Source organism: Aythya fuligula, chromosome 5, assembly GCF_009819795.1.
Source record: "Aythya fuligula isolate bAytFul2 chromosome 5, bAytFul2.pri, whole genome shotgun sequence".
Classification (NCBI taxonomy): domain Eukaryota; kingdom Metazoa; phylum Chordata; class Aves; order Anseriformes; family Anatidae; genus Aythya; species Aythya fuligula.
Window position 1 is genome coordinate 60,613,146 of NC_045563.1, and position 12,137 is coordinate 60,625,282.

A 12,137-nucleotide genomic window follows, 5' to 3' on the forward strand; every position below is an offset into this window, starting at 1 on the left:
GACTTTTAATATATTCCAGCCAGACCCTAATAACAGCATACCAGTCATTTGTGTGCTATAATCACAGAGGACTTTGTATGTATTTGAATGAGGTGTTCTGTAATTTTTTTTCTTTCATTTGTGTGATGTATTTGCTAAATCCTAGTGATGTTAAAGAATCTTGGGTAGTGTTTTCTTCCAGCCTTTACACAAGGACAGTATTACACTTGCCTGAAACTCTAGTAGTTATTGTCATAGAAATCAATGAAAGTTTCACTGTATTTTGTAGTGCAGTAATATGGTCAGTTTTTTGAAATACATCTTATATGAGGCATAGTTTAGACAAGGACAGCCATCATCCAACATCATCAAGTTCTGTGACTTCTGCAGGATTGGGCTGGTACAACTGTGGGAAAGAATCCAGTTTGTTAGGTCATGTAACCACAATGGAGATTTCTTTTCCTTCTTTTCCTTCTTTTCCTTCTTTTCCTTCTTTTCCTTCTTTTCCTTCTTTTCCTTCTTTTCCTTCTTTTCCTTCTTTTCCTTCTTTTCCTTCTTTTCCTTCTTTTCCTTCTTTTCCTTCTTTTCCTTCTTTTCCTTCTTTTCCTTCTTTTCCTTCTTTTCCTTCTTTTTTTCCTTCTTTTCCCTGTGAAATCTGAGTTTTATAAAATGTGAGAATCCTGCTTCATATGCAGAGATATAGCAGGGAACAAAACGAAGAGGACCTAGCTCTAGCAGGTCATGTTTTCAGACCCTCTTACTGTGTCTGTGGGAATGAGGTTTTAAAGATTGTTGGGACTTGCTACAGAGCACAGCTGTTTCTCCAGGTAGGGAGAAGTATCAAGAAAAGTATCATGCATGATTGATGGGAGACTGTCTTGTTGGCATTGAGCCACTTTGTACATTTTTTTATATAATTATCTCTTAATTCTTGTACATGCACTTAAGCAACTTGTGATTAGTTCATCTTAAAATCGGAGTCAGCATGCTTACAGAGAGGATTCATCTGACAGAGTAATGTATTTTTTTTTTATGCTTATGACTTTTAAAATGTTCTAATAGTATCTTTACTTTTTTCTCCAAAGATCTGCATGGCATAGACTGGGATTCAACTTTCCCTGATCTTACTGAGTAGAATCTTATTCCTAGATTTTTGAGAGGCGACTTGGGATTAAGGTGTTGCTTAATTGCACAAATTACTCCAGTACAGGGTGTCAGTATTAGAAGTGTGAGTTGCTCGATCTTCCTCTAAGATCTTCAAATTATGACTTGATTGTTTTACAAACTTTGATGGCCCTTTTGACAGAGGAAAATATCACTCAGCTATAGTAATCTTAAATATTTATTTTCTTGTACTGTACTTTAAAATTTTGCCTGGAAAAGCCGTATAGGTACCCAATATATTCTTCTGATATTAGTCATGTGTGTGTGTATGTCAGTATTTTCAAAACGCATATCCTCGTATAACTGCATACTCTTAAGATCCATTAGGGCTATATGTGTAGCACTGAGAACAATGTGGTCTTGAACATGGCTGCAGTACCACCTTAAAGGAATGAGTTGGAAGCGAAGTGAAGGATAAAGTTATTTGGAAGCAAGGAGTAGTTAGCAGTAAAATAATAATGAAGTTATAAATGTAATCATTAGAGCCATAACTAATATCTTAGTCTCTTAAATGAAGACATAACAGAATAAGGATTTAAAAACTTTTTCAAGTGAGAAAAAACTTTTATTAATAAGTTTTGAATTCTTGAGAGCGTAATTGACTAGAATTTAAAACCATTTTTCTCTTCTTGTTTTTCCCCAAAGTTTTCTTCTTATACACAAGTAGTTAATTCTGCACTGCATTCCAAAGGGTACATACGCCAGAAAAAGAGGGCAGGGTCACCTGGAAAAAGCGATATTTCTAGCTCAAAGAAGTGAAGTATGCCTACGTAGAGTATAATAGAAAAATCAGAAAAAAAATACAAAAAAAAAAAAAAAAAGAAAAACCTACATACTTTATAGTTGCCTGGGAGTAGTTACAACTTGTGCTCTAATGATTTCTGATGGATGTTGCTGTAATGTTCATTCTAGTGTTTGTTAAAAAGAAAACGGAGAAAACAACACCCTAAAATTCCACAGAAATAGCTGCTTCATTTAGCACAAGGCAGAAAGATATCTGAAGTTCTTCCTAAAGAACTTTCTTTTTAAAGAAACTCAAGTTTTTTCCCTATATATTTTTCTTTCCTCCTTCATTTTCTCTCGTTTAGTCAAATAGTGATAAGATCTTATAATGAGACATGTCAGGCTGATGAGTTAATTTGCTGAAACTTTTAGGTTTTCTATCCAGATTAATGCCATTTTTTTCTGAGTGTGACTGCGTGTGTGTTTAAAATCAGTATTCCTCTTACATTTCTGAAATATCATATGCAAAGCACCTAGTAGCCACCCCTCTAGCCATCAGCTTTTCATTGCTGCCTGTCAGTATCATGCTGAGGACAGGTGCAGATAGCCTGAGGCTCATAGATATTGAGCAATGCTTGTAAGTGCCTGGAGATATGTTTTTATATGATTACCTAAGGAGGCTAGGAAATTATTGCCCAAATAATTTTCAGCCTGTGAAAAACAGAGCCCATCCCCCAAACCTGACTTTACAGTTGTAGTTCAGGACAATTTGTCCTAAAGTGCAGGGTACCTCTGGCTCCAAGATCCAGAGTTTACTAATATGTGATCTCTATATGCATTATAAAAAAAAAAAAAAAACAACAAAAAAAACAGGCTAAGAACATATAACTGGTCTGTATAGACTGATATTTCTGTAGCACTTCAGCATTTTAACCTGCTTGACTGTTACCCCCAACTGGACTTAACATAAATTAGTGCTAAGAGTGGTTGTATCATTTGACGGGCTGTATTGCCTACAAAGGTTGTTGTGCATGGGAATATGCTTCAATTCTGCTTTTTAAAATATCTTGCAGAGGTAAATAGCACAGAAGAGAGAGAGGAAAAAAAAAAAAAAAAGGAAATCAAAATCTTTAGATGATAGGTAACAGGAACAAATACGATTTTAACAGTGGTATCATAGGTGAAATTCAGTAGAAACTAAGGCTTGATCTGGTTAAGTCTCCAAAGCTTGAATTCTTGTAAACTGAGCCTTACCACTGAAGGCAGATCTCTGTTTCAAGGTGTAATCTTTCCATACTCAAGCATGATTTTTTGCTTGCTTGATTTTTTTTTTTTTTAAACCAATTAAGTAGTCCAGCTTTAGGAAGACTGAAGGGAGTCTAAGAAGTTTTATTTTGAGGTAACATCAACTTGTTCATTTTTTTCACATGGGATTTCTTTGTCCAGTAGGTGAGAATTATTTGTCTTCAAGACAGATTATTGTAAAAAATCACAAATAGAAGGGTGCCTTGGGCAGAGGACAAAAGCATTTCTTTGCTGGTGTTACTCTGTGCTGCACACCTGGAGAATTGCCTTCTAACTATGTTGTAGCAAATGGCACATTTTTATTATAAGGATACAAAATATATTTGTCAGAAAAAAAAAAAAAAGCATGACTTTGAGTACAGCTGGCTTAGGTCCTGGTGTTTGGCTCACAACCTGCTTGCCTTACATTTTGCTGAAGGTAAGGGTGCGTTGTTGCTTTGGTGTTGTGTATGTGTGTATCAGTTGTGACAGGCTGAATCTCCAGTTTTCAAGGGAATTTTCCCATCTGATTGCTACATGCTATGTTTATGCTGGAATTTTAGATGATTAAATATGTACCCATGCACTATTATTTGCATTATTATTGATATCTCTAATATGTCAGTCATGTCAGCTGTTTTTACTATTTGTAGCTCTTGGAAATAATGATAAAATTGGGTTTTCCTAATTAACACTTGCCTGTGCCCACCCCCCAAATATCTCTTTGCTTGACGGCTTCAGTTTCCTGTTTAAGAGGTTTCTTGTTACTATTACAAGCTTTGTTATGCATACCACACTATCCAAAATTGTGCCAAAGATCTTGAATCTGGTAAATGTAGCACCAGTACAATTTCATAGTGTTTGAGTCAAAGTCCAGCCTGCTGAAGACTTGTCCTAAACCCTGTTTGTATTGTGTTGTGTACCACAGCTTCATACCTGGAGCAGGAGTAGGCAAGGAACTGAAGCCTCCTTTATTATTTAACTGATCACACGTGCATAATTCTCTATGCTTTGTCTAGCAAGGAAGACACAGTCACAGAACTTGTTTTCATTTTTGTTTCCAAAGAGAGAATTTATTTGCTTAGACAAAGTCACCGACTGAAGATATTAGTATATAAATGTGCCAGTAAAATGAGTATCTACCTGTAAATATAGATAGTTGATTTGAAGTAGAGGCAAATCAATGAGATTCCATTCTTTTGTGTAATTGAATTTCAATTTAGCCCAATTCAGCTCTTGTGAAGTTCATTAAAAAGACTTAACTGCATGCTAAATACAGGTTAGAGTAACATTTTATACTATGTATACTGTCTTTTTCTGTCATACAGCTGAGTTGTAAGAATGTACCCTTTTTTTAGACAAAGTAAGACAATTCTTCAGTAAACTTTCTTTAAACATGGTTCTGAATATGAAATAGCAGGGAACCTGACAGTATATTTTGTAGTCAAAAGATAAAGTGAACTAAAACCTACTAAAGGTATTGTTAATTTTAATTCATTTTTTTTTTAAATTGAATTAAATTTCAAAATATGCCAGCGTGGTATGATAACAGCTCCTGGTGTACATTTTCTTCTCATATAATGCAATATTACACAATGATAATATTATATAATAAAGGAAAACATTGTTATTATTTTGTGTTAAAGTTGTATCCAGAAAACTCATTTGGGATTATATTACAGTAGTGCCCTGAGGCTCCGTTACTGTTGCAAGTCCCTGTAAGCACATATGAAGAGATTAAAAAGCTATCGTTCCAAACAGAGAAAGTACATTTGGGGCACAGAGAGAGAAAAGAGCAAAAATTTGCTTAATGTTACAATACAGGTCAATGCCAGAGCTGCAGTTACGGCTTTCACGTGTTTGATTTCCACGGCTGTCACAAATGTGAATCTCCAAAGGGTGACCCTGGGTGCTGTCTCAAAGCCATGTCCTCTGCACACTGATGACTCTAGGTGTAGCGAGTAACCTCCCAAGTGCAGTTCAAGTTTGCTGTAAAACTCTGGATTTGGTATGTCTTTCTAGCAGTCTCACACATTGGAAGTGTTTCTGGTAATACCAGTCACATTTCTTAGGGCTTGTAATGCTGTAACTTTTCATTCTGGGCTTAATTTGCCTTGTGTTACCTCAGTGCACAGATCTATACGTACAAACACTACAGAAACATACCAGTTTTGAAAGCTTTCTCTGTTGTCATGAATTCAGTCGTATTGATTAGGATCGACCCTGCCTGCAGGTATTAAAATGGCATGTGGCTCACAAGAAGCTCAGAATTGGGTTTTGTGTCATAGCTACATCAAGTGAGTGGCAGTGGGCTGGTGCAGGCACTGCCAGGAAATCCGAGTCCCTTGATGTGGCAGCAGGCAGCCAGCAGTGCTTCGCAGCCTACCCCAGGCCACTGTGGAGGCTTTTGCTGTCTCTAATCCATGAGTTATAACCGGAGTTCCTCCTCTCCCTTCAGCCTTCCAAGTAGTGTGGTATATGTCTTGTGGTTCTTATCTGCTTGAAAGTATGAGTGCAGAGCTTATCAGATCTGGAATGCTAGCCTCCTTCCTTGTATGTGAAAGGAGAAATACATATTTAGGTATTTCTTTCATCTGCGGAATGAATTAGACATTTTTGCTATTTTCAAGTATGATTTTAGTGGCATTTATAACAATGCATTGAAATTAGTTGTTGGACACGTATGGTGCTTTTTTTAATTCCTTTTTTAATCGTAACTCGATGCCAAGCTACAAAACGATAGAGCCAACAGACCTTGATTTTGTATTCTGTGCTCAGGCCCTGTAGTGACTGCATGCTTTATAGATACGCGGGCACACAGCAGAGAAATCTTCATGAGCTGCCTGGTGAAGACAGCGCACACTTTGCAAATGCGTGTGCCTTGACAGAAGAGCCCATAAGGAGTGCTTGCAGCTAGTTGTATAATAGGATGCTGCAAGATCACGTGCCGCTACCGGGTAATACTCTCCTGGGAGAGACAGTGGAACGACTGTCTTGTGAACCACACTGTGGGGTTTGGCAAAAGTGGCGGTGGGGTTCCTTTTTTTAAGAGGTAGTTTACAGAAGCACCATCTATTGTATGCGTATGTTGACACGCTTTTTGTAGGCAGATGTGAGGTTGCTCTAAACTGGAAGTCATGTAGTTTACGTAAGTGCTAACCATAGCTAAACTGGATTAGAGTGGGTTTGTGGCCAGTCGTCTCCCAGTGTGGGCAGTGAGCTCACATCTCCCTGCAGAGCTCTGCGGAGTTGCATCCTATTTTAGGTATTCCTTTGAGTCTCATTTCTGTAATAACAACATCATGGCTTCTGATACATAGAATAGTAGAGTATCGCTGTTATGGAAGGAAGAAGTAGTAGTTCCTTTTTATGAATAAGGGAATACGAAGTACAGAGAAACTCCTCTGCTGAAGGTTGTGCAGAAAATCTGTGGCAAAGAAGTGGCTGAGTCGAGAGGTCTGGAGATGAGTGTTTACCTCGTGTGGACCACGTTCTTCTTACCTCGCTATGATGCAACAAGTTTTAAAGTGACCAGTGGTGTAACAGGTGGTGTGCTCTGATTCCTCTTTTGATAGATCATTTGGCTGTGATCTCTGTTGCAGGATGCAAAAATTGAAATGAGGATCATTGCAGACTATTATAAAATGAGAAGTAGTAGGTATACAGCCCCCTTTTCACTTTTTCCCATTGAAGAGAAATAACCAAAAAAAAAAAAAAAAAAAAAAAAGGAATTCCCTTGTCTTCTGTAGAAAGTCTCATCTATAGTGGTTAATTACTGTGTTTACTTTCTTGTTTCAAAATGGTTGTGTATGAAGAATTTTCTGTGTGCCAGTAAACCATTCTTCAAGGAATCATCTTGAAACTGTGCCCTTTACCTCAATTAAGTAAAATTTTTAGAAATCGAACTCAAAGGATCTCATCATAATCAACCTTCTGCCCCTTCATTTCTATGATTGTGGCTTGCAGGTCATTAATGTTGTTTTAATTGTGGAATTTTGCACATTCAGGGTGTGAAATTGAGATGTGATTCAGGCCCTAAATGTATAACTTCATTTCCGTATTATTCCTTCTTCTCATTTCCCATCATACTATAATTCTGAAAATAGTTTTTTAACTGTTGTTGAACGGTACGTATTTTAGTCCTAGCAGCCCACAATGATAGGCCACATTCTCAAATGATATAACATGATGCCATGCTTTTTACTAAATAACTGCTTCCATTTTTTACTTGCCGGCTTCGTTCACTTTTGACTGTGCACAGAAAATACAGACTACCTGTAGAAGCTGTATCTTAGAAGAATCAGAAAATTTTAATGAAAGATTTTATAGAATGAACATTTTTTTTCTGCTGTTCAAAGGTGGTAAAATCTTTTATTGTGCAAACTGAAATCTCTTGGAATTATTAGAGCTGACTGTTTAGGAGGATAGAAGACTATTTTATAAATTACTGCATAAATAAATAAATTCTGCTATTTATGGAATTTTCTTTGGTTCATAACAGTTAGAGCACCCAAGATCCTGTGGTCACCTACTGATGTTCCTAAACTGTTTTATGTCTAGGGTTCTCTTGATCTCAATATGCATTTGCAAGACAAGCAAAAGGTGCCTGAAATCATTGCATAGGCTGTTCTTACAGCTTTGTTTTTCTCCTTTCATAGTGGGACTAGGAGATAAGGATGATAAGGATGCCAGAAACTTTCCAAACAAGCATCTAAAATAGCTGCGGAAATTGCAGGTACTGAGGATGTTTTGAGAGCATTCTGACTGCAAAATAGCTGAGGAAAGTTTCTGGTGAGACTTGTACCAATTGAATCAGCAGAATATTTTAAAGAAAACTTTGTTCTTGTATATATTTCTGCAGCAACTCTTTACTTGTGTAGTTGCTTGGAGCTCAGCTTCAGACATCAAAAGTGAATATAAAAGTGGTTTAAGCTAATAGAACAAGAGCTAGGCTTCCGAACGGGGTAGGTCTTTCTTCTCAACGTCAGTGGGAGCTGGCCTCCCAGACACCTTTAAAAGCATGGTGTGAGTCTTTTATTGATTGCAGGGACAGGTGCAAAAATCTACATGGCACAGCTGCTGACCTGTATAATAGGCATTGGTTTATCTTACTTATAGCATACATTTATATTTAATTACACACGTTGTGTAGAATATAACTGATAGAAATTTTATGGTGTTAATGTTTGATGGACAGAGAGCTTTTTATATGAAAAAGGAAAGAGTTATTTACTAAGTTAAAAACAAAAAAAGCACAAAATTGGAAATCTGAAATAAGAACTGAATGATACAAGGTTCATTCATAGATAAAAGAACTGCAGATATTTAAAAAAAAAAAAAAAGTGTTTCATCTAATTAAGTCATGAGGGTTTGTGTGTGAATGTCTGTTTTAGCTATATTGTCTGTCTTTTGAGCCAGGAACTGTGCAAGGTAAAGTGAGTCAAGGTAGTAAAAAACAGGTGTCATTTTCCTCCCTATAAACCTTAAGTATCTCATACTTGAGTTTTCACTGTAAGTAACTGTTTCCAATCAATCAGTGTTTCCATAATTTTCCTTACATTCTGGTTGTGCTGGCAGAATACTCTTTTTACTGAACTCTTACTTGATTTCTTTTGAATGCGCTATACAAAATGCACTATTTTATTACGTTTACCAAGGAAATGTGGTTGAAAGAAAAGTCATTTTTGATAGTTCTGTATGATTTACTAAATACAACAGTCTAGCTCAGATGAGTCTATTTTGAGAAGAATGCTGTTTGGGGTTGGGTTTTTGTTTTCCCACCCTGACCAGCTGCATATTGGCTAAGTCCACAGCTGATTCCCAGTTCCTAGGTGTTATCTGAGCAAAAAGCCCTAATTTACTCACAATCATCAGGCACGGTTAGCCCTGTGCTGTCTGTCGTATTCACGTTGTTGCTTTAAGAATCAGGGCTTCACATACATAATATTCTGCCTTTTTTTTTTTTTTTTCCTTAAACCAAGCTGAAGTTCTTCCTGATAGATTAACAGAACGCTACAGCTAAATTTTAAATTTTGTATATTTAACCTTTCCCCCTAATTGCTTGCCCAGAATAAAGGTTTGGTGCTTTGTTCCTAAATTCTCTACATGAGGTGGTGTGCATTAAAGTGTATTTATACTCTTTCAGATTAATTAACTGTGACCTTATGAACCACTGTCCTTGTTTAATTGGTGGCTCCAAAGCACACTAATGGCATAAATCAGCTGATAATGAGATTCAGGCTTGCTTTTAAAATATATAATAACACAGCATTGATACAGCAAATGAGATTTGTTGACTTTCTGTTGGTATTACAGGAGAGAAGACACAATTAAATGTGTACTTTTGGGATGGGGGAGGGCTTGGTTGGAATGAATAATATGCACTTCAGGGTGGGTGTATTAAATAAGGAGGATATTCTACATCAAGATAAGTTTGGTATTCTCTCCTTGTCTCTAGGCAATGCACAGTACTGGCTGGTGCACTTTAGGATACAGAAATGTTGTGGGAAGGTGTTTCTTAAAGATTACTGGAGGCTAACAAAAACGATGATTTCATCTTAAATATAGTTACATGTTTTTAAACTAAGCTTACACCCACTGTTTTATGAACTGCAAATTAATCAGATAGCTCCTGGAGAACAAAAAGGTTTTGACCTAAACTAGTTGCTCAGGCTCCATTACTATTTTCAGTTTAATGTTACCCATATCCATCCTCACATTTTGGAAGGAAAACAAGGGCTCTGCAACAAAGTTTCTTTGTTTTCCTAAGAACTAAAAATGTGCTGTATGTAGACCAAACAATAAAAATAAACTACTGAACTACCTTCTAATGCATGGGGGTTCTGGAGAGAGGAAACCATGGATATTTAGAGGCATAAAGTGAGTCATTGTGCTAGTTAAAGAATTTTATAAGGCAAGCTCTGTGGGTTTGAGTTGCATCTGTTACCTTTCCAGCTAGAACTGAGGGGTATGCAGGAAAAAGAATGTTGGATTTAATCATGCCTTATAGTGAACGCATTGTACTTAGACTCAGCTTCTAACCAGGATCTAGACCATAGGAGAACAAAATTGTCAGTCTGTCTTTTTGTATGAATTTTGCCTCAGAGGGGTTCCAGTTAAACATACCTAAACAGTAACAATTTAAACCACTTGAGCTGCAAAATGCTGCTAACAAAATACTTTTTAAAAGTAATGAATGTTCTGTAACATGTAAAACAACAACAAAAAACACCAACCAACCAAAAAAAAAGCCTCAAAGCTATTTTCCTTATTAAAAGATAACCATGCTTGCATTTATGACAGTTTGTAGAAGCTGTAATGGACTGGTTGCTATGGTGTGAGATGTAGAACAATGAAATAATTGTTTCTCTTGGTATTGGCTTCCTGGAAACAAATTCTGTGTAAATTACTTGGCTGAAATAGTGACAACAGTCTTGTGTACTGCTTTATTTAGTTCATAGTTAAAAATCACAACTATTCAATAGTAATAAAAAAGTAAAATTTATCAGTTCTCTGCTTTCTTTTAACTTCTTTTTTTCCATTTAATTTTTCAGGTCAGTTTCATGAATTCAAAAGCAACTTACCAGTGATTTCTGGGAGCTGGGGCTGATTTTTTTTGCGTATTTGTAAGTATTTATTGATTAATTTTCCTATTGTGTGTGTCTTTATAATACTGTTTTCATGCAAAGGGTGGAAACTATTTTAAAATGCCATCGTAATATCAGAAATTTAGATTCTTCATTCATTAATAACATACCCAGCTACTTACAAACTTTTTGTAGTTTTTTGCTACCAACTTAATTCAGCTGTTCGCAGGGGCTTACAGATACTTAAATTAACAGTGCATATTCCTGTTTGTCTTTTTTTTTTTTTTTTTATGATGATAACGAGAGAACAGTGTTGCTTACAGCAACACATTAGTTATGACTGTTGCTAACAGTGTCAGTGCATCTTCCTGTTGTGATTAAAATTGTTTCTGGTAGTGAACTGGGGCAGTGATTCAAGACTGACAGGACTTTTAGAGGAAATATTACATGGGTTAATGGAGGAACTGCTAGGACAACCAGTATCTGTTGAACTGGGAATGTATCTGTATTTACCCTGGAGAAACCTGACCTTTATGATTGCAGCAAAATGACTGAGAGTGTAGTCATTTAGGCCATGGCCCAAGAATATGTTTCAGCATATGCCCAAGTTCAAACAGAACAAACGGGACTAGGCCTCTACATAAATGCTTTGAGAAAGGGAAGGTTAGAGGAGAGGATGTGGGAGTAAGACACTTATTTACACAACGAATAGAAAGCTTTCAGAATTGCTGTTTTGGATAGTCTTCAGCTTCAGTCAAGTATAATAAGGAAAATCTAATGGGACTTAGACTTGGCATGATATAAATTATTGCAATACCTCTTGTATGATGTAGTATAAATGAAACCAATCTATGCAGCCTGTTCTCTTAAGTCACAAATATAGTTTATGAATAAATATTTATTCAATCATTTGTGGAAAAAGATGTTCACAGAACTGCATTCATCAGGGAAAAATATGGCTGTTTCTCCTCTCAATATGGAAATGCATTCAATTTGTACTAACCCTTCCTCTTTACAAATGTTCATTTTCATACATGGTTTTGCTATTATATTTGCAGTTTCCTTCACTTACAGGTCAGTAGACATCTGTATCTTTTTAATGAATGTTGTCAGTCGTATTTAAAGAAAATATTGTTATCAAATAAAATGAACAAATTTTAAAAAAGTATTACCTTTGAAAAGCTATTTTGAGATGGCAGTGTAAGGTTATGGGGTGATTACTGAATCAATAGTGAGGCGTTTGCTGTAACTTTTCCACGCTTTGCCACTTCATGTTTTCTTCAAGTTATCACTTCAGTTTTCTGTGCCTCATTTTTTCTCATCTATAAATAGAAGCAGTAATATATCAGTCAATACAAATAATACCTATTTATACCTCAGTATTGAGTGTGCTTTCTTGTC

The 12,137-nt window shown here is 36.2% G+C and overlaps 1 protein-coding gene across 2 annotated transcripts in view; it reads left to right on the forward strand.

Moving 5' to 3' along the window:
* SOX6 (SRY-box transcription factor 6) overlaps positions 1-12,137 on the forward strand; it is a 386,149-nt gene that overhangs the window by 44,327 nt on the left and 329,685 nt on the right. For both annotated transcript variants that reach the window (XM_032188152.1, XM_032188151.1), the window contains exon 2: positions 10,704-10,775. The gene's annotated coding sequence lies outside the window, so the exon portion shown is untranslated. The remainder of the gene's footprint in view (positions 1-10,703; positions 10,776-12,137) is intronic.